Source organism: Mobula hypostoma, chromosome 3 (genome assembly GCF_963921235.1).
Source record: "Mobula hypostoma chromosome 3, sMobHyp1.1, whole genome shotgun sequence".
Lineage (NCBI taxonomy): Eukaryota > Metazoa > Chordata > Chondrichthyes > Myliobatiformes > Myliobatidae > Mobula > Mobula hypostoma.
Genome location: NC_086099.1, coordinates 221,297,209 through 221,317,215, shown reverse-complemented (window position 1 = coordinate 221,317,215; position 20,007 = coordinate 221,297,209). Strand labels below are relative to the sequence as shown.

General features: G+C 44.4%; 1 long non-coding RNA gene across 1 annotated transcript in view; it reads right to left on the bottom strand.

Moving 5' to 3' along the window:
* Positions 1 to 3,615: 3,615 nt before the first annotated feature.
* Positions 3,616 to 20,007, bottom strand: part of LOC134344559 (uncharacterized) — a 40,503-nt gene continuing 24,111 nt past the window's right edge. The window contains exons 3-4 of the long non-coding RNA XR_010017462.1: positions 6,516 to 6,580; positions 3,616 to 3,955 (exon numbers count right to left, since the gene is read on the bottom strand). This is a non-coding gene — a long non-coding RNA (uncharacterized LOC134344559). The remainder of the gene's footprint in view (positions 3,956 to 6,515; positions 6,581 to 20,007) is intronic.

The following is a 20,007-nucleotide window of genomic DNA, read 5'->3' as shown; positions in this document are numbered from 1 at the left end:
TTTGTACAGCCCGTACCTCCCCCAGAAGAGGCCCCAATAATCCAGGAACCCAAAGCCCTGCCCCCTACACCAGTCTCTCAGCCACCCATTAATATGCTTGATCATGCTATTCTTGCTCTTGGTGGCACATGGCACAGGCAGTAATCCTGCGATTACCACCCTGGAGGTCCTGCTTTTCAGCTTCCTACCCAATTCCCTGAATTCTCTCTTCAGGACCTCCTCCCTTTTTCTACCTATGTCATTGGTACCGATGAGTACCAAGACTTCTGGCTGATCACCCTCTCCCTTCAGAATACTCTGATCCAAGACATCCCGTACCCTGGCACCTGAGAGGCAACACACCATGTGGGTATCTCTATCTCTGCTTAGCCCCCCGATCAGGGTCACGTGAAGTCACAGGAGCAGGTGGTGGGTGGTCGTATGAGCAGCCGGTGCAGATCACAAGTGCTGGTTATGTGACCACTGACGCCAGGCAGACAATCTGTGAAGAGTATTGATAATGGCTGGGGTCACCCGTCTTGTAAAGGCTCTGCCCAGAAGAAGGCAATGGCAAACCACTTCTGTAGAAAAATATGCCAAGAACAATCATTATGATGGCAAGACCATGATCACCAAGTCATACGGCACGGCACACAACCTACAAATGAACCACCCAGGACATGCCCTCTTCTCATTACTGCCATCAGGGAGGAGGTACGGGAGACCGAAGACCTGTTTCAGGAAGGATTTCTTCCCCTCTACCATCAGATTCCTGAATAGACAATGAACGACTACACGATCTCCCTGTTCCCCTCTTGCACTCTTTGTAACTTACGCCTTGCACTGGACTGCTGCCACAAAGCAACACATCTCATGTCAGTGATAGTAAACCTGATTCTCATTCTCAAGTTGGGTGCAAGGCTGCTGTTGTGACACCACCCAACCAGCCAATAGAAACAGGCCATTCAGCCCACTCTTTTTATGCCTGATTCTAACCATCCCACTTCCCCACAGTAATTGCATGTTCCTTCATGCCCTGCCTAGTTAACAACCTGTCCAGATACCCCTTAAAGGTCCCTGCCTCCATCACCTCCTCCAGCAGCAATTTCTGGGGACCATACGTAGTCTGCGTTAAAAACCGACTCCTCGCAGAGAGGGAGAGAAGCCTCTGATGGTCAGGGTTGACCGTGAATGTTACACCCTAGCTGTCTAAGTTTGGCACTGAAGCCCGGACAGTGCGATATGCAGAACAAACTGTTGTCGTCGCAGCAGGCTTCCCGTCTCCAAGCAACGGACTAAACCAAAGGAACGGCAGAGACCAATACAGGAGTTGCCAGTCGGCGTTGAACAATGTAGAACTGCAGCAGGGACTCCAGTTCCGGATTTTTCCTCAGGGTTTGCTCCGAAAGCCTTCCCCATTAGAGGGCATATGTGCAAGGCAGTGGAGGTTTAAGATCAGAACTTTCCTTCTCCTAGATGAGCTGCCCACCACGGCTGACAAGACCTATCTGTCCAGATACCCCTCACATCCCCCGCCCCCCCAAGCCTACCCTCTCTCAGCTTTAGACACTCCAATGTGGGAGATAGTCAGACACCTCTACCTGCTTAAACAGGGAACCATGATCATTTTAAGTGGTGGGACAGGCTTGGTAGGCTGAATGGCCTTCTCCTGTTGCTGATATCTTGCGTTCTTATTGTGTTCTGACACAGCGGCCTCTTGGGAGCCAACAAAGGTGATTTTGTCTTTTTTAAGCATCTTTCTTGCAATTGCAAGATGACGCTACGTATTAAGAAGTTCAAGTCGTGCAGATCTACCCCATCGTTGGCAGAGGAGCTGGACCTGACTGCAACAGGAAGGCATCGGAGTTGGTGTGCGAGGGCAGTGTGCGGTCTGACTGCGAGTGACTTTCATCGATGTTTCTCTTGCAATCACAAGACCCTCTTGGACGATGGTAATGTAAAATGCCCCAAGTCCATACCCCGTGTTTATTGGATGACAGGTGGTGGGGGGGTGTTGTGTGGCCTCAGTTGTGGCAAAGTCTAGGCCCCAAGCCATGGGCTTGCCTGTTGCAGCAGTCCAGGAGAGGACACACCAAAGGCGGTGCGGCGTGGCGCCCATACAGGGTTGGGGTCTGGCCCAATCAGTGGAACGACAAGCTGGATTGTCTGCGTGCGCGTGTACGTTCATCTGCGGACTGCTGACGGCTGCTTGTTCTTGCCAATAACACCCACGCACTAATTTACAGGACCTCTCACTCAGGAACTTGGCTATACATTTTTTTGTGTGACCGTACGTTCACTGCTATCTTACTGTGTAATGTGTTCTTGCACCGTGGCCCTGAAGGAACGCTGTTTTTGGTTTTATTCACGGGCGATCATGTATGGTTGAATGACAATTAAACTTGTCACTGCCTTGTAGAGCAGTCAGCGTAATCAAAGACCCCACCCTCCCCGGACATTCTCTCTTCTACCCCCCACCCCCATCAGGCAGAAGATAAAAAAGCCTGAAAGCTCGTACCACCAGGATCAAGGACAGCTTCTACCCCACTGTTACAACACTATTGACTGGTCCTCTGATACAATAGCATGGACTCTAGACCTCACAATCCACCTCATTATGATCTTGAGCCTTATTACCTGCCTGCACTGGGAAATACTTCGCTCTGCCACGGACACAGGTAACACTGAAATAACAATGGCTTGAGTACAAGAAGGAAGCAGTGAGCCTGGTAGTATTTATATTGAATAGACTAGATTACTGATTTTCCAAAGCAATCTATTGACAAACTTCAACTCATTCAGAACACCGCTGTTCGACTTTTAACTAAGAGGAGGATGAGGGAGCATATCCGTCCTGTCCTAGCAACACTGTATTGGCTTCCTGTATCTTTTAGAATTGAGTTTAAAGTTCTCTTACTTGTTTTTAAAGCTCTCAATGGTCTGCGACTGGAGTACATCACAGAATCATTTTTGTTTTATAATCCTGTTTGAGCTCTTAGCTCGTCTTCCGACAGTCTCCTATAACCTAAACAATCTCCTTCAAAAGATTACACTTGACAGCATGCTTTTCCAAAAGTGTTACTTCCTCAGAATTTGTTTTAGTTATGATAGACTGCTAGAAGTTGAACACCAATATACAAACATTTGTAATTTCAGACCACCTGTATCACGTAGGAATTTTGAGAAACAAGAAATTAACTTTTATTGAATATAATGTGTTTAATTGCATGACGGTGTGGTGCTTTGCAATAGTTCAACAAAGCTAAGAATCTTTTGTTGATGATTTCTGTTTGTACTCGGTGTCTTAAGCTGTTCGCTTAAGTGTCCAACAATAATCAGCCAGCATTGATGGATTCCAGTTGTCCTGATACCATCTCTCCCTGACCGCAAAGTCCTGGTGAAACCTTTCACTGTGCTCGAAACTGACAGCATCAAGATTTTTAGATTATGAAGACACGCAGTCCTCTTTTATTGTCATTTAGTAATGCATGCATTAAGAAATGATACAATATTTCCTCTGGTGTGATATAACAAAACACAGGACACCAAGACCGAAAAAAACTAACAAAACCACATAATTATAACATATAGTTACAACAGTGCAACAATACCATAACTTGATGAAGAAGTCCATGAGCACAGTAAAAGTTCAAAGTCTCTCAAATGTCCCACATCTCACGCAGATGGGAGAAGGAAGAAAAACTCTCCCTTCCACGGTCCGACACGGAGTCATCCGAAAACTTCGAGCTCTGATCAGCTCTCCGACACCGAGTACCGAGCGCCATCTCTATCCAAACGATTCGACCTCCATCTCGGTTACCAACAGCAGGCAAAGCCGGGGATTTTGAGGCCTACCCTCCGAAAGATTCCCGACCACACAGTAACGACAGCAGCGAACGAGCGTTTCAGAAATTTTTCCAGATGTTCCTCTGTGCTTTCACATCCATCTCCATCAAATCAGAATTGTCCACAGCCCCTATTTAACAGATACAATATCATTTACAGGGAAGAATCTAAATGGGAATGCTGAAAATTAATCTTTAGTGACATGTTGCACTACACTGTTTTGTATGTTTGAAGCATGTTGTCAACAAACTCTCAACAACTTCCTTGAATTCCTTCCAAGTGATTTTCTCGGGTCCTGCTAGAAGTTTTTCGAGTTGCCCATCATTGATTTGTGGACTTACAAAAATGCCTTCCTTAATCTTAGCATTAGTTATTGTGGGAAACATGTATATCAAATATTAAAATCCTTCACAGAAATATTTGTGCCTGGCGACAGCAGATTCCACCCTTGCAGTCTTCCTACTGCACAGGACCAAAAGAAGCTGCAGAGGGTTGTAAATTTAGTCGGCTCCATCTTGGGCACTAGCCTATAAAGTACTCAGGACATCTTCACAGAGCGGTGTCTCAGAAAGGCAGCATCCATTATTAAAGACCTCCAGCACCCAGGGCATGCCCTTTTCTCACTGTTACCATCAGGTAGGAGATACAGAAGCCTGAAGGCACACACTCAGCGATTCAGGAACAGCTTCTTCCCCTCTGTCATCCAATTCCTAAATGGACGTTGAACTCTTGGACACTACCTCACTTTTTTTTAATATTTAGTATTTCTGTTTTTTGCACGATTTTTAACCTATTCAATACATGTACACTGTATAAGGTATACTGAATAAGATTTACTTATTTATTATTATTATTTTTTTCTATATTATGTATTGCATTGAACTGCTGCTGCCAAGTTAACTAATTTCATGTCATTTGCCGGTGATAATAAACCTGATTCTGATTCTGAATCTGAATTCTGCTTTTGCCTTTGACCAACCCAAGTCTCTGACCAGGTCATTTAACTCAGATTGAGTTATCAGATGAGGCTCACTCGACATAAAGTGTTCGAGTTCTGTATCAGTATCAGTGTCGTTTTCCATTCCTGACTCGTGCATCACGGCATCTTCATCTGCCTCCTCTAGACTCCATGTCTCTGGTGGCTTCAGTACTGGAAGACTATCATCATGTGCCGCAGGTCTCATGGCTGAAGACAGATTGGGGTATTCAATGGATTTCTTGTCCTGAGTATATAAACCAGATACACATGTCAGACAGAAGTTGCAGTCTGTCACATGATCCTTCTGCTCTCGTCAAACATCGGGACAGTAAATGGCATTGACTTCCGAGCACATCTAAGCCAAGCTCTAAGATCGACAGCACATTCTGCGCAACAAATGTGAGGAGCCCAGGCTTTGTCTTAGTCGCCAAGTTTACACCCAAAGTAGAACTCACAGGATTTCTTAAAAGGAGGAGTCATGCTCCATCTTTGAGATTTAAGCTTATACTCACCACAAATATAACAGAAAGTATCACTGCTGTTGCAACATTGGGAGATATTTTACTATCACAGCACTCCTGAAAATACAATTACTTTATTATAATGAGTACACACAATATGCTATGCGCTTAGAGCATTCACATCAATGTGTTCACAAACTGATATACATGCAAACACAATGCTCAGAACAGCCTTTTTAAAACCTGCCCTGCCTAAGCATGCCTGGACAGGATAGAAAACTTTTCAGCTTACATTCTGGGCATCATTTTAATTGACCTGAATTATGAATTGAAATTACAAATATAGGCGATTTTAACGAAATGGTGCATGATAGGGAAGTGCCGTCATGATTGTCATGATCAGCAGCCCAAAATACATAAGATTCACCCAAAAGTATTCAGGAAGCAAAATCTCTGTTGTCCAGTGTAATTGGCAAATTGGCTTTTATGAATGATGTTCCTAAACTGTGGAATTCAATACGTAATCTATAAGGGATGCAGACTTGGTTGACACTTTTAAACACCAGCTCAAAACCTATTTATTTAACCTTGCTTTTAACTAACTTTTTTTTGTCTTTTAGTTTTATGGTTATTTTTAATTTTATTTTCATGTTTGCACTTTATCCCATTGTAAGGCACTTTGAACTACATTGTCTGTGTGATAAATAAGTTATTTTTATTATTATTAAACGCCTTCCCCCTACATTAACAAAAGAGCTAGGCGTTGACTTCAGGAAGGGGGTGGGAGTGCACATGCTCCTGTCGACATCAAAGGTGTTGAACTTGAGAGGTTTGAGAGCTTCAGGATCTGAGGTGTAAACATCACCAACAGACTGTCCTGGTCAACTACGTCGACGTCATGGCCAAGAAAGTCCACCAGTTCCTCAACAATAGGCACACTGCGTAAACATCACGGCTTGGTACGGCGCCTTCTCTGCACGTAACCGCAAGGAACTTGCAGAGTTGTGGACACAGCTCAGCACATCACAGCAAACCAGCCTCCCCTCCGTGGACTCTGTCTACACTTTTCATTGCCTCAGTGAAGCAACCAACGTCATCAAAGACCCCCACCCACCCGGACATTCTCTCTCCTCCCCCCTCCCATCGGGCAGAAGATGCAGCCTGAAAGCTCGTACCCCCAGCTTCCACCCCACTGTTAGAAGACTATTGAACGTGGATCTATCCTGGGCCCAACGTAGTGGTGCAGTTACCTTTTCAATTAGGTTTGTGATCCAGGTTTCAAAGGCAGAGCTTCAGGGCGGTTTCTCTTGGTTACCTGGCGACCAATCAACAGAGAGGGATTCATTGGAAAGGGCGAATAAAAGCAGAGCAGCTGTTCTGTGAGTAGGCATCCTTCTGAGCGTGCTTGTCTTTAGCGTGCCTTTGGTTCGTCAGGCTTGGGCACGGCAGTGTAGTGAGAATGGCTCCAGGGGCAGTGTTTTGTACTGTGTGTCTGGGATGTGGGAGGTCTGGGAGACCCCCGGTCTCTCAGATACACACATCTGCACCAGCTGCAGCCCCCGAGCGAACGTATTAAGGAACTGGAGCTGCAGCTAGAAGGCCTTTAACTCATACGGGAGGTAACAGACAGGAGCTACAGGGACATCGTCACCCTTAGATTGTAGGAGACAGGTAACTGGGTGACTGTCAGGAGAAGGAGGGGAAATGCACAGCCAGTGCAGATTGTGGCTGTTGCCCTCAATAATAAATACACAGCTTTAGAAATGGCGGAGCAGACTCGATGGGCCAAATGGCCTCATTGTGTTCCTGTTTCTTATGGTCACATGTCTAAGTACAAAGGAAGGTATGACAGTGGCTAGATTTCACTGAGAGTTTGAGGAGAATTGGCATATTACCAAAGACTCTCGCAGATTTCCACAGGTGTACCCAGGGTAGTATTCTAACTGATTTTATCACCTTTTTCTTTTTTGTTCCTTTGTTTTACCACTTACTTAACTTTATATAATATATCCTATTGTATTTTATAGTGCATTGCAGTGAGCTGCTGCCAATAATCAACATATTTCACAACATATGCCAGTGACGAACCGGATTCTGATTTTGAAATACTCTGTATTTCGGAAACAAGCTGCTTCAGTGCAGCTCGGTTCATGTGTCAATAATAAACCAGGTTACCAATTTATCAATACTGAGGGAGTGGCACCTGCCCAGTGTTATCACTGCCAAAGCAGTTCCATTGGTAAGGAATTCAGCTGCAGTGTCAGCAGTTATTTTGTAAGGACTAGAATATAAAACATGGTTGTAATGCTGAGGCTCTGCCAGGCATTGGTCAGGTTGCATTGGACTATTGTCAGCAGTTCTTACCTAAGAAAAGTTGTGCTGGCTCGAGTGAGGGATCAAAGTAGGTTCACGAGAATGACTCTGGCAATAAGAGGGCTATAGTGAGTACAAGGTGTGTTTGACGGCTCTGGTGTTGCGCTCGCTGGAGTTTAAAAGAATGAGGGGGGATTTCATTGAAACCTATCGAATACTGAAAAAGCTGGATAGAGTGGACATGCAGAGGATGTTTCCAGTGGTGAGGGAGTCTAGGACCAAAGGGCACAGTCTTAGAATAGAGGGACATCCATTTAACACAGGGATGAGGAGGAATTTCTTTAGCCAGAAGGTGGTGAATCTGTGGAATTCAATGCCATAGACGGCCATATTGATAGAGAAGGTTGATAGATTTTGATTAGACAGGATGTGAAAGATTACAGGGAGAAGTTGGAGAATAGGGTTGGGAGGGATAATAATCAGCCATGATGGGATAGCAGAGCAGACTCAATGGGCCGAGTGGCCTAATTCTGCTCCTTTGTCTTACGGTCTATGGTCTTAACTCCAACAATTATTTTTATTTCAAAACCATGGCTCACGGCTGGGAGTGTTTCAAACCATTGTTTATTGGTTTGTTTATTATTCCATAATGATTATTGTCATTTGGTTCACAGTAAAATGAAAAGCTTTTTATTACCTTGATGTACTAATGACAGGATTATCTGCCAGACAGACTGATATTCCCATTAACAAGTACATTGAGATGCTGAATTGGGAATGCGGAAAATGGGGCTACAGGGAAAGTGCTACACTAGCAAGGACCACAGCCAAGTCAGCCGGGAGATCAGGATTTGTCAAGTGTGCGCTAACGTTAAAACTGTGTTGCTCAATTCTGCCCTTCCCCACCACAGGTATTGATCCAGTAAGAAAATGAATTTCAAGTTAGTCCATGGTGACAACTTGTACTTTGATGCTATTGACTGTATCTTTGGCATCACTCAGGACAGCCTATCAAACGCATACTTCTGTAGCCGACGATATATCAAAAGGTTGAACGTGATGCGACTAGTGCCCTGAGCTGTGTTTATTTCAATGCAAGAAGTACCATAGGCAAGCCAGCGAACTCAGGGCATGGATCCACACCTGGAATTATGACATTGTAGCCATTAGTGAGACTTGGTTGCAGGAGGGGCAGGACTGGCAGCTCAGTATCCCATGCCTCTGTTGTTTCAGACGTGACAGAGCACGCGGGATTAAAGGAGGAGGGGTGGCTTTACTAGTCAGGGAAAATGTCACGGCAGTGCCCAGACAGGATAGACTGGAGATCTCGACTCGGCATTATGGGTGGAACTGAGAAATCAGAAAGGTATGACCACGTTAATGGGGCAATATTACAGACCACCCAACAGTCCTGGGGATTTAGAGGAACAAGTTTGTAGAGAGATTACAGACTATTGCAAGAAACATAAGGTTATTTTAACTTTCCAAATATTGACTGGAAATCCCATACTGTAAAAGGACTAGATGGGATACAGTTTGTCAAATGTATATGGAAAGTTTCCTTAATCAGTACATAGAAGTGCTAATGAGAGAGTGTGTGATATCTGATCTGCTATTTGGGAATGAGACAGGGCAGGTGACAGAAATTTGTGTAGAGAAACACCTTGCATGCAGTGACCACAATGCCATTAGTTTCAAAGCAATTATGCAAGGAGATACGTCTGGTCCATGGATTGAGATTCTAAATTGAAGAAAGGGCAATTCTGATGGTATTAGAAATGATCTGGCAAGTGGGGATTGGGACATGCCGTTTTCTGGCAAAGATATACTTGGTATGTAGGAGACCTTCAAAAGTGAAATTTTGGGAGTACAAAACTTGTGTCAGAATAAAAGGTAAAGATAACTAGTGTGGGGAACCCTGGTTTTCAAGAGAAATTGAGGCCATGATTAAGAGAAAAAATGAGGTGCCTAGCAGGAATAGGCTAGTAGGAACAAATGAGGTGCGTATGAAATGCAAGAGAACACGTAAGAAAGAAATCAGGAAGGCAAAAAGAAGGCCTAAAGTTGCTCTAGCTGACAAGGTGAAGAAGGATCCTTAGGGAAACTACAGGTATGTTAGGAGCAAAAGGATTGCTACGGACAAAATTGGTCCTCTGGAAGATCAGAATGGTGATCCACGTGTGGAATCAAAAGAGATGGGGGAGATCTTAAATTAATTCTTTGCATCTGTATTTACTCAGGGGATGGACAGAGAGTCTATAGAGGTGAGGCAAAGTGGCTTTCACTGGAGGTATTCGCTGTCCCGAGGCAAAGCAGGGTGGATAAATCCCCAGGGCCTGACAAGGTGTTCCCTTGGAGTCTACGGGAGGCAAGTGCAGAAATTGCCAAGGCTCTAACAGAGATATTTAAATCATCCTTAGTGACAGGAGAGGTACCAGAGGATTGGAGGATAGATAATACTGTTCCACTGTTTAAAAAAGGCTCTAAACATAAACTGGGAAATTATAGACCAGTGAGTCTGACATCAGTTTAGGGAAAGTTATTGGAAGGTGTCCTTAGGGACCGAATATATAAGTGTTTGGATAGACATGGACTGATTAAGGATAGTCAGCATAGCTTTCGGCATGGTAGGTCAAGTCTAACCAATCTTATTGAATTTCTGGAGGATGTTATCAGGAAAGTGGATGAAGGCAAGGCAGTGGATATTGTCTACATGGACTTTAGCAAGGCATTTGACAAGGCCCCGCATGGGAGGCTGGTCAAGAGGGTTCAGTTGCTCAGCATTTAAGATGAGGTAGTAAATTGGATCAGATATTAGCTTTGTGGGAGAAGCCAGAGAGTGGTAGCAGAGGGTTGCCTCTCTGAGTGGAGGCCCGTGACTGTTGGTGTGCTGCAGGGATTGATGCTGGGTCCGTTGTTGTTTGTCATCTAGATCAATGATAATATGATTAACTGGATCAGCAAATTTGCAAATGACACCAAGATTTGGGGGGGGCGGGGTGTAGTGGACAGTGAGGATGGCTGTCATGGCTTGCAGAGGGAGCTGCATCAGCTGGGAAAATGGAAAGATGGAATTAAATGCAGACAGTGCGAGATTTTGCACCGGTAGGACTATAAGACCACAAGACATAGAAGCAGAATAAGGCCATTCAGCCCATCGAGTCTGCTCCACCATTCCATCATGGCTGATCCCAGATCCCACTCAACCCCATACACCTGCCTTCTCACCATATCCTTTGTTGCTCTGACCAATCAGGAAACTATCAACTTCTGCTTTAAATATTCCCACAGACCTGGCCTGCACTGCAGTCTGTGGCAGAGCATTCCACAGACTCACTACTCTCTGGCTAAAAAAGTTCCTCCTTACCTCTGTTCTAAAAGGTCACCCCTCAATTTTGAAGCTGTGCCCCTTAGTTCTGGATACCCCCACCATAGGAAACATCCTCTCCACATCCATCCTATCTAGTCCTCTCAACATCTGGTAGGTTTCAATGAGATCCCCATGCATTCTTCTAAATTCCAGTGAGTACAGGCCCAAAGCTGCCAAATGGTCCTCATATGTTAACCCCTTCATTCCCGGAATAATCCTTGTGAACCTCCTCTGGACCTTCTCCAATGACAACACATCCTTTCTGAGATATAGGGCCCAAAACTGTTGACAATACACCAAGTGTAGCCTGTTAGTGTCTTATAAAGACTCAGCATTATCTCCTTGCTTTTATATTCTATTCCCTTTGAAATAACCTTGCCTTTACCACAAACCTGTAATGTAAATTAACTGTCTGGGAGTCTTGCACGAGGACTCCTAAGTTCCTCTGCAACACTGATGCTTTAATTTTCTCCTCATTTAGATAATTGTCCACACTGTTGTTCCTTTCCCAACACTGTATTCCATCTGCCACTTTTTTTGCCCAGTCTTCCAATTTGTCTAAGTCCTGCTGCAATTGCATTGCTTCCTCAGCACTACCTACATCTCTATCTATCTTCATATCATCTGCAATCTTTGCCACAAAGCCATCAATTCCATTATCCAAATCATTGACAAACAATGTGAAAAGCAGCGGTCCCAATACTGACCCCTGAGGAACACCACTAGTCACTGGCAGCCAAACAGAAAAGGCCCCCCTTTATTCCCATTTGCTGCCTGCTGCCTGTCAGCCATTCCTCTATCCATGCCCGTATCTTTCCTGTAATGCCATATGATTTTAGCTTGTTAAACAGCCTCATGTGTGGCACCTTATCAAATGCCTTCTGAAAATCCAAGTAAATGACATCCACTGCCTCTCCTTTGTCCACCCTGCTTGTTACTTCCTCAAACAGCTCTAACAGATTTGTCAGGCAAGATTTCCCTTTACAGAAACCATGCGGACTTTGACTTATTTTATCATTAGTCTCCAAGTACTCTGAAACCTCATCCTTAATAATAGACTTCAACAGTTTTCCAACCAATGAGGTTAGGCTAACTGGCCTATAATTTCTTTTCTTTTGTCTTTCTCCCTTCTTAAAGAGTGGAGTGACATTACCAATTTTCCAGACCTCCAGGACCATGCCAGATTCAAGTGATTCTTGAAAGATCATGACCAATACATCCGTTACTTCTTCAGCAACCTCTCTCAGGACTCTGGGATATAGTCCATCTAGTCCAGGTGACATATCCACCTTAAGACCTTTGAGTTTAAGACCATAAGACCATAAGATATAGGAGCAGAAGTGGGTCATTTGGCCCATCGAGTCTGCCTCGTCATTCAATCATGGACTGATCCAATTCTTCCAGTCATCCCCACTCCCCTGCCTTCTCCCCATACCCTTTGATGCTCTGGCGAATCAAGAACCTATCTCTCTCTGCCTTAAATACATCCAATGACTTGACCTCCAAAGTCACTCGTGGCAACAAATTCTACTGATTTACCATCCTCTGACGAAAGTAATTTCTCTGCATCTCTGCTCTAAATGGACGTCCTTCAATCCTGAAGTTGTGCCCTCTTGTCCTAGACTCCCCCACAATGGGAAATAACTTTCTCATATCCAATCTGTTCAGGCCTTTTAACATTTGGAATGTTTCTATGAGATCCCCCCTCATTCTCCTGAACTCCAGAGAATACAGCCCAAGAGCTGCCAGACGTTCCTCATACGGTAACCCTTTCATTCCTGGAATCATTCTTGTGAATCTTCTCTGAACCTTCTCCAATGTCAGTATATCCTTTCTAAAATAAGGAGCCCAAAACTGCACACAATACTCCAAGTGTGGTCTCATGAGTGCCTTATAGAGCCTCAACATCACATCCCTGTTCTTATATTCTAAACCCCTAGAAATGAATGCCAACATTGCATTGGCCTTCTTCACCACCGACTCAACCTGGAGGTTAACCTTTAGGGTATCCTGCACAAGGACTCCCAAGTCCCACTGCATCTCTGCATTTTGATTTCTCTCCCCATCTAAATAATAGTCTGCCAGTTTATTTCTTCCACCAAAGTGCATGACCATACACTTTCCAACATTGTATTTCATTTGTCACTTCTTTTCCCATTCCCCTAAACTATCTAAGTCCCTCTGCAGGCTCTCTGTTTCCTCAACACTGCCTGCTCCTCCACCGATCTTTGTATCATTGGCAAATTTAGCTACAAGTCTATTAATTCCATAGTCCAAAATATTGACATACGTCGTGAAAAGCAGTGGTCCCAACATCAACCCCTGTGGAGCTCCACTGGTAACCGGCAGCCAGCCAGAATGGGATCCCTTTATTCCCACTATCTGTTTTCTACTGATCAGCCAATGTTCCACCCATGCTAGTAACTTCCCTATAATTCCATGGGCTCTTATCTTGCTAAGCAGCCTCATGCATGGCACCTTGTCAAAGGCCTTCTGAAAAACCAAGTACACCACATCTACTACATCTCCTTTGTCTACCCTGCTTGTAAATTCCTCAGAAATTGCAGTAGGTTAGTCAGGCAGGATTTTCCTTTCAGGAAACCATGCTGACTTTGGCCTATCTTGTCATGTATCTCCAGGTACTCTGTAATCTCATCCCTAACAATTGATTCCAACAACTTCCCAGCCACTGATATCAAGCTAACAGGTCTAGAGTTTCCTTTCTGCTGCCTCCCACCCTTCTTAAATAGCAGAGTAACATTTGCAATTTTCCAATCATCCGGTATAATGCCAGAATCTATCGATTCTTGAAAGGTCATTGTAATCTCTCCAGCTACTTCCTTCAGAACCCAAGGGTGCATTCCATCAGGACCAGGAGATTTATCCACCCTCAGACTATTAAGCTTCCTGAGCACCTTCACAGTCATAATTTTCACTGCACATACTTCACTTCCCTGACACTCTTGAATGTCTGGTATACTGCAGACGTCTTCCACTGTGAAGACTGATGCAAAATACGCATTCAGTTCCTCTGCCATCTCTGCATCTCTCATTACAATATCTCTAGCGTCATTTTCTATTGGTCCTATATTTGCCCTCAACTCTCTTTTTCCCTTTATATACTTAGAAAAGGTTTTTGTATCTTCTTTGATATTGGTCGCCAGCTTCCTTTCATAATTCATCTTTTCCTTCATAATGACCATGTTAGTTTCCTTCTGAAAGTTTTAAAAACTTCCCAATCCTCTAACTTCCCACTAGCTTTGGTTTCCTTGTATGCCTTCCTTTTTGCTTTTACTTTGGCTCTGACTTCACTTGTCAGCCATGGTAGTGTCCTTCTGCCATTCGAAATTTTTTTCTTATTTGGAATACAGGTATACCTGTCTTGCACTTCCTTCATTTTTCGCAGAAACTCCAGTCAACCTTGGCCAGTTCACCTCTCATACTATTTTAATTACCTTTATTCCACTGAAATACTGGCACATTGGAATATAGTTTCTCCTTCTCAAATTTCAAAGTGAACTCGATCATATTGTGATCACTGTTCCCTAAGGGTTCCTTAACCTTAAACTCTCTTATCACCTCCGGATCATTGCACAACACCCAATCCAGCACAGCCAATCCCCTAGTGGGCTCAACAAGAAGCTGTTCTAAAAAGCCATCCCTTAGACATTCTACAAATTCTCTCTCTTGAAGTCCAGTACTGGCCTGGTTTTCCCAATCCACTTTTATGTTAAAATCCCCAACGACTATCATGACATTGCCCTTCCGACACGCCTTTTCTATCTCCTGCTGTAATTTGTAATCCACATCCCGGCTGCTGTTTGGAGGCCAGTATACAACTGCCATTAGTGTCCTTCTACCCTGGCCATTTCTTAACTCAACCCTTAGAGACTCTACACCTTCCGATCCTATGTCATCCCTTTCTAATGGTTTAATATTATTTCTTATACACAGGGTCACACCACCCCCTCTGCCTACTAAACTATCTTTCCAATACACGGTATATCCTTGGACGTTCAGCACCCAAAAACAGCCAACCTTTTGCTAAGTTTCAGAGATGGCCACAACATCATACTTGCCAATCTTTAGCTGAATTTCAAGATCGTCCATTTTATTTCTTATGCTGCGTGCAGGGCCTTCCTGAAGATAAATCCAAGGAAGGCGATGGGCCCAGATGGTGTCCCAGGACGGGTTTTCAGGGCCTGTGCAAGCAAGCTAGCTGGAGTGTTTGCTGACATCTTCAACTGCTCATTGCTTCAGTCTAAGATCCCCTCGTGTTTTAAGAAGGCAACGATAATCCCAGTGCCGAAGAAGAGCAAGGTGGCATACCTGAATGACTATCGACCTGTGGCTCTGACATCAATTGCTATGAAGTGCTTCGAGAGATTGGTTATGGCACACATCAACCACAGCCTACCGGTCAACCTCGACGCTTTGCAATTCGCTTACCGGAGCAACAGGTCAATGGCAGATGCCATCTCTCTGGCCCTACATTCCTCCTTAGAACACCTGGAGAATAAAGACGCATATGTAAGGCTCCTTTTCATTGACTACAGCTCTGGCTTTAATACCATCATTCCAAATAAACTGATTCCTAAGCTCCGGAACCTGGGCCTTAGCACTCAGATCTGCAGCTGGATCTTCAACTTCCTCACAGACAGGACCCAGGCTGTAAAAATAGGGGACAAGCTCTCCTCTACAATCACTCTGAGCACCGGTGCCCCACAAGGCTGTGTACTCAGACCCCTGCTGTATTCACTGTACACCCATGATTGTGTAGCCTAGTTTCCATTGAACTCAATATATAAGTTTGCTGATGACACAACAATTGTAGGCCGTATCTCGGGTAATGATGAGTTTGAGTACAGAGAGGAAATTAAGAACCTGCTGGCATGGTGCGAAGACAATAACCTATCCCTCAACGTCAGCAAGACGAAGGAATTGGTTGTTGACTTCAGAAGAAGTAGCGGACCGCATAACCCCATTTACATCTGTGGTGCGCAAGTGGAACAGGTCAAGAGCTTTAAGTTCTTCGGGATCAATATCACAAATGACCTGACTTGATCCAACCAAGCAGAGTCCACTGCCAAGAAGGCCCACCAGCGCCTTTACTTCCTGAGAAAACTAAAGAAATTTGGCCTGAGCCCTAAAACCCTCACTAATTTTTATAGGTGCACCGTAGAAAGCATTCTTCTAGGGTGCATCACAACCTGGTATGGAAGTTGTCCTGTCCAAGACCGGAAGAAGCTGCAGAAGATCGTGAACATGGCGTAGCACATCACACAAACCAATCTTCCGTCCTTGGTCTCACTTTACACCGCACGCTGTCGGAGCAGTGCTGCCAGGATAATCAAGGACACGACCCACCCAGCCAACACACTCTTCATCCCTCTTCCCTCCAGGAGAAGGCTCAGGAGCTTGAAGACTCGTACGGCCAGATTTGGGAACAGCTTCTTTCCAACTGTGATAAGACTGCTGAATGGATCCTGACCCGGATCTGGGCCGTACCCTCCAAATATCCCGACCTGCCACTCGGTTTTTTTGCATTACCTTACCTTCCATTTTTCTATTTTCCATTTATGATTTATAATTTAAATTTTTAATATTTACTATCGATTTGTAATCCAGGGAGCGGGAAGTGCAGAATCAAATATCGCTGTGATGATTGTACGTTCTAGTATCAATTGTTTGGTGACAATAAAGTATAAAGTAAAGTCATAAAGTATACCACTATCAGTCCGTTGTTTGTTGCTTTCTGTTTTAACTGCATCACGCCTCTATTGCCCTGTAACTCATCCCACTGGCTGTGATTATGCCTCATCTCATGCCTGTCCTTTCTATCATCTCTGCTGCATGCTATCTTTGATTTATTTCTGTTTTCCCCTTCCTCAGCCATATCACTCTGGTTCCCATCCCCCTGACAAATTAGTTTAAACCCTCCCTAACAGCTCTATTAAATGTGCTGGCCAGGATATTGGACCCCTTTAGGTTCAGGTGTAACCCATCCTTTTTGTACAGGTCGTACCTTCCCCAGAACAGTCCTGCTGAAGGGTCGCGGCCCGAAACTTCAACTGTACTCTTTTTCATAGATCCTGCCTAGCCTGCTGAGTTCCTGAAGCATTTTCTGTGTTTTGCCAAGTTCATCTGCCATTTCTTTATCCCCCATTACTACCCTCACTAGCATCGTTTTCCAGTGATCCAATATCAACTCTCACCTCACTCTTTATATAACTGAAAAACCTTTTGGTATCCTGCTTTATATTATTGACTAGTTTGCCCCGATATTTCATCTTTTCCCTTCTCATAGCATTTTTAGTTGCCTTTTGTTGGATTTTAAAAGCTTCCCAATCATCCAACTGCCCACTCACTTTTGCTATCTTATATGCTCTTTCCTTGGCTTTTATGCAGTCCTTAACTTCCCCTGTCAGCCACAGTTGCCTACACCTGCCATTTGAGAACAACTTCTTCTGTGGGGCATATCTATCCTGCACCATGTGAACTATTCCCAGAAAATTCAACCATCTCTGCTTTGCTGTCATCCACACCTGTATCCTCCTCCAATCTACCTGGGCAAGCTCCTCTCTCATGCTTCTGTAATTCTCATTATTCCATTGCGATACTGATACATTTGACTTATGCTTCTCCCTCTCAAATTGCAGTATGAATTCAATCATATTATGATCACTGCCTCCTTAGGGTTCCTTTACGTTAAGCTCCCTAATAAGATCTGGGTCATTACATAACACCCAATCTAAGATAGCCTCATACATCAAAGTTGCTGGTGAACGCAGCAGGCCAAGCAGCATCTATAGGAAGAGGCGCAGTCGACGTTTCAGGCCGAGACCCTTCGTCAGGACTAACTGAAGGAAGAGTGAGTAAGGGATTTGAAAGCTGGAGGGGGAGGGGGAGATGCAAAATGATAGGAGAAGACAGGAGGGGGAGGGATAGAGCCGAGAGCTGGACAGGTGATAGGCAAAAGGGGATACGAGAGGATCATGGGACAGGAGGTCCGGGAAGAAAGACGGGGGGGGGGGTGAGTAGGTTTAAGCACAAACTGTTCTAAAAAGCCATCTCATAGGGCATTTAACAAATTCTCCCTCTTGCGATCCGACAGGTAGATGCAGGAAGATTGTTCCCGACGTTGGAGAAGTCCAGAACGAGGGGTCACAGTTTGAGGATAAAGAGGAAGTCTTTTAGGACCAAGATTAGGAAAAACTTCTTCACACAGAGAGTGGTGAATCTGTGGAATTCTCTGCCACAGGAAACAGTTGAGGCCAGTTCATTGGCTATATTTAAGAGGGAGTTAGATAAGGCCCTTGTGGCTAAAGGGATCAGGGGGTACGGAGGGAAGGCTGGTACAGGGTTCTGAGTTGGATGATCAGCCATGATCATACTGAATGGCGGTGCAGGCTCGAAGGGCCGAATGGCCTACTCCTGCACCTATTTTCTATGTTTCTATGACACCAACCTGGTTTTCCCAATCCCCTTGCATATTGAAGTCCCTCAATATAATTGTGTCATTACCCTTATTACATGCCTTTTCCAGCTCTATTTGCAATCTCTTACTCTATGGAGGCCTAAATATGATTCCCACAATGGTTTTTTTTACCCTTGCAATTTATTAACTCCACCCACAAAGATTCAATATTCTCTGACCCTATGTCACTTCTTTCTAAAGATGTAATTCAGAGAAGGCTCAGAGAAGATTCATGAGAATGATTCCAGGAATGAAAGGGTTACCGTATGAGGAACGTCTGGCAGCTCTTGGGCTGTATTTCCTGGAGTTCAGGAGAATGAGGGGGGATCTCAGAAACATTCCGAATGTTAAAAGGCCTGAACAGATTAGATATGACAAAGTTATTTCCCATGATAGGGGAGTCTAGGACAAAAGGGCACGACTTCAGGATTGAAGGACGTCCATTTAGAACTGAGATGTGGAGAAATTACTTTAGCCAGAGCGTGGCAAATCTGTGGAATTCGTTGCCACGAGCGGCTGTGGAGGCCAAGTCATTGGGTGTATTTGAGGCAGAGATAGACAGGTTCTTGATTAGCCAGAGCATCAAAGGGTATGGAGAGAAGGCAGGGGAGTGGGGATGACTGGAAGAATTGGATCAGCCCATGTTTGAATGATGCAGCAGACTTGTTGGGCTGAATGGCCTACTTCTGCTCCTATATCTTATGGTCTTATGGTAATTCCATCTCTTACCAACAGAGCCTATGCCTTCCTCCCTGTCTTGATACAAAGTATATCCTTTGATGTTAAGCGCTAACCAGGATAGGTCTTACACAGTGAACGATAGGGCACTGAGGAGCGTGGTAGAACAAAGGGATCTGAGAACACAGGTCCATAATTTGCTGAAAGTTGCTTTACAAGTAGATAGGCTTGTAAAGAAAGCTTTTGGCACATTGGCCTTCATAACTCAATATATTGAGTACAGGAGATGGGATGTTATGTTGAAGTTGTTTTAGACATCGGTGAGGCCTAATTTGGAGCATTGTGTGCAGTTTTGATCACCTACCTGCAGGAAAGAGGTAAATAAGTTTGAAAGAGTACATAGAAAACTTACAAGGATGTTGCTGGGTCTGGAGGACCTGAGTCATGGGGAAATATTGAACAGGTTAGGACTGTATTCATTAGAACACAGAAGATTGAGAGGATTTTTGATAGAGGTATACAAAATTATGTGGGGTAAATGCATGCAGGCTTTTTCCAAGGAGGTGGGGTAGGACTACAACCAGAGGTTATGTGTTAGGAGTGAAAGGTGATGTTTAAGGGAAACTTCTTCACTCAGAGAGTCAAGAGAGTGTGAAATGAGCTGCCAGCACAAGTGGTGCATGCGAGCTCAATTTCAACGTTTAAGAGAAGTTTGGATAGGTACATGGATGATAGGGGTACAGAGGCTATGTGCAGGTTGATGGAAGCAGGCAGTTCAAATGATTTCAACATGGACTAGATGGGCCAAAGGGCCTGTTTCTGTGCTGTACTTCTCCATGACTCTACGATTCTATAAACCACACAACCCAGGCTTTATCCTGTGAGGGAGATGTCATTCTGTTAA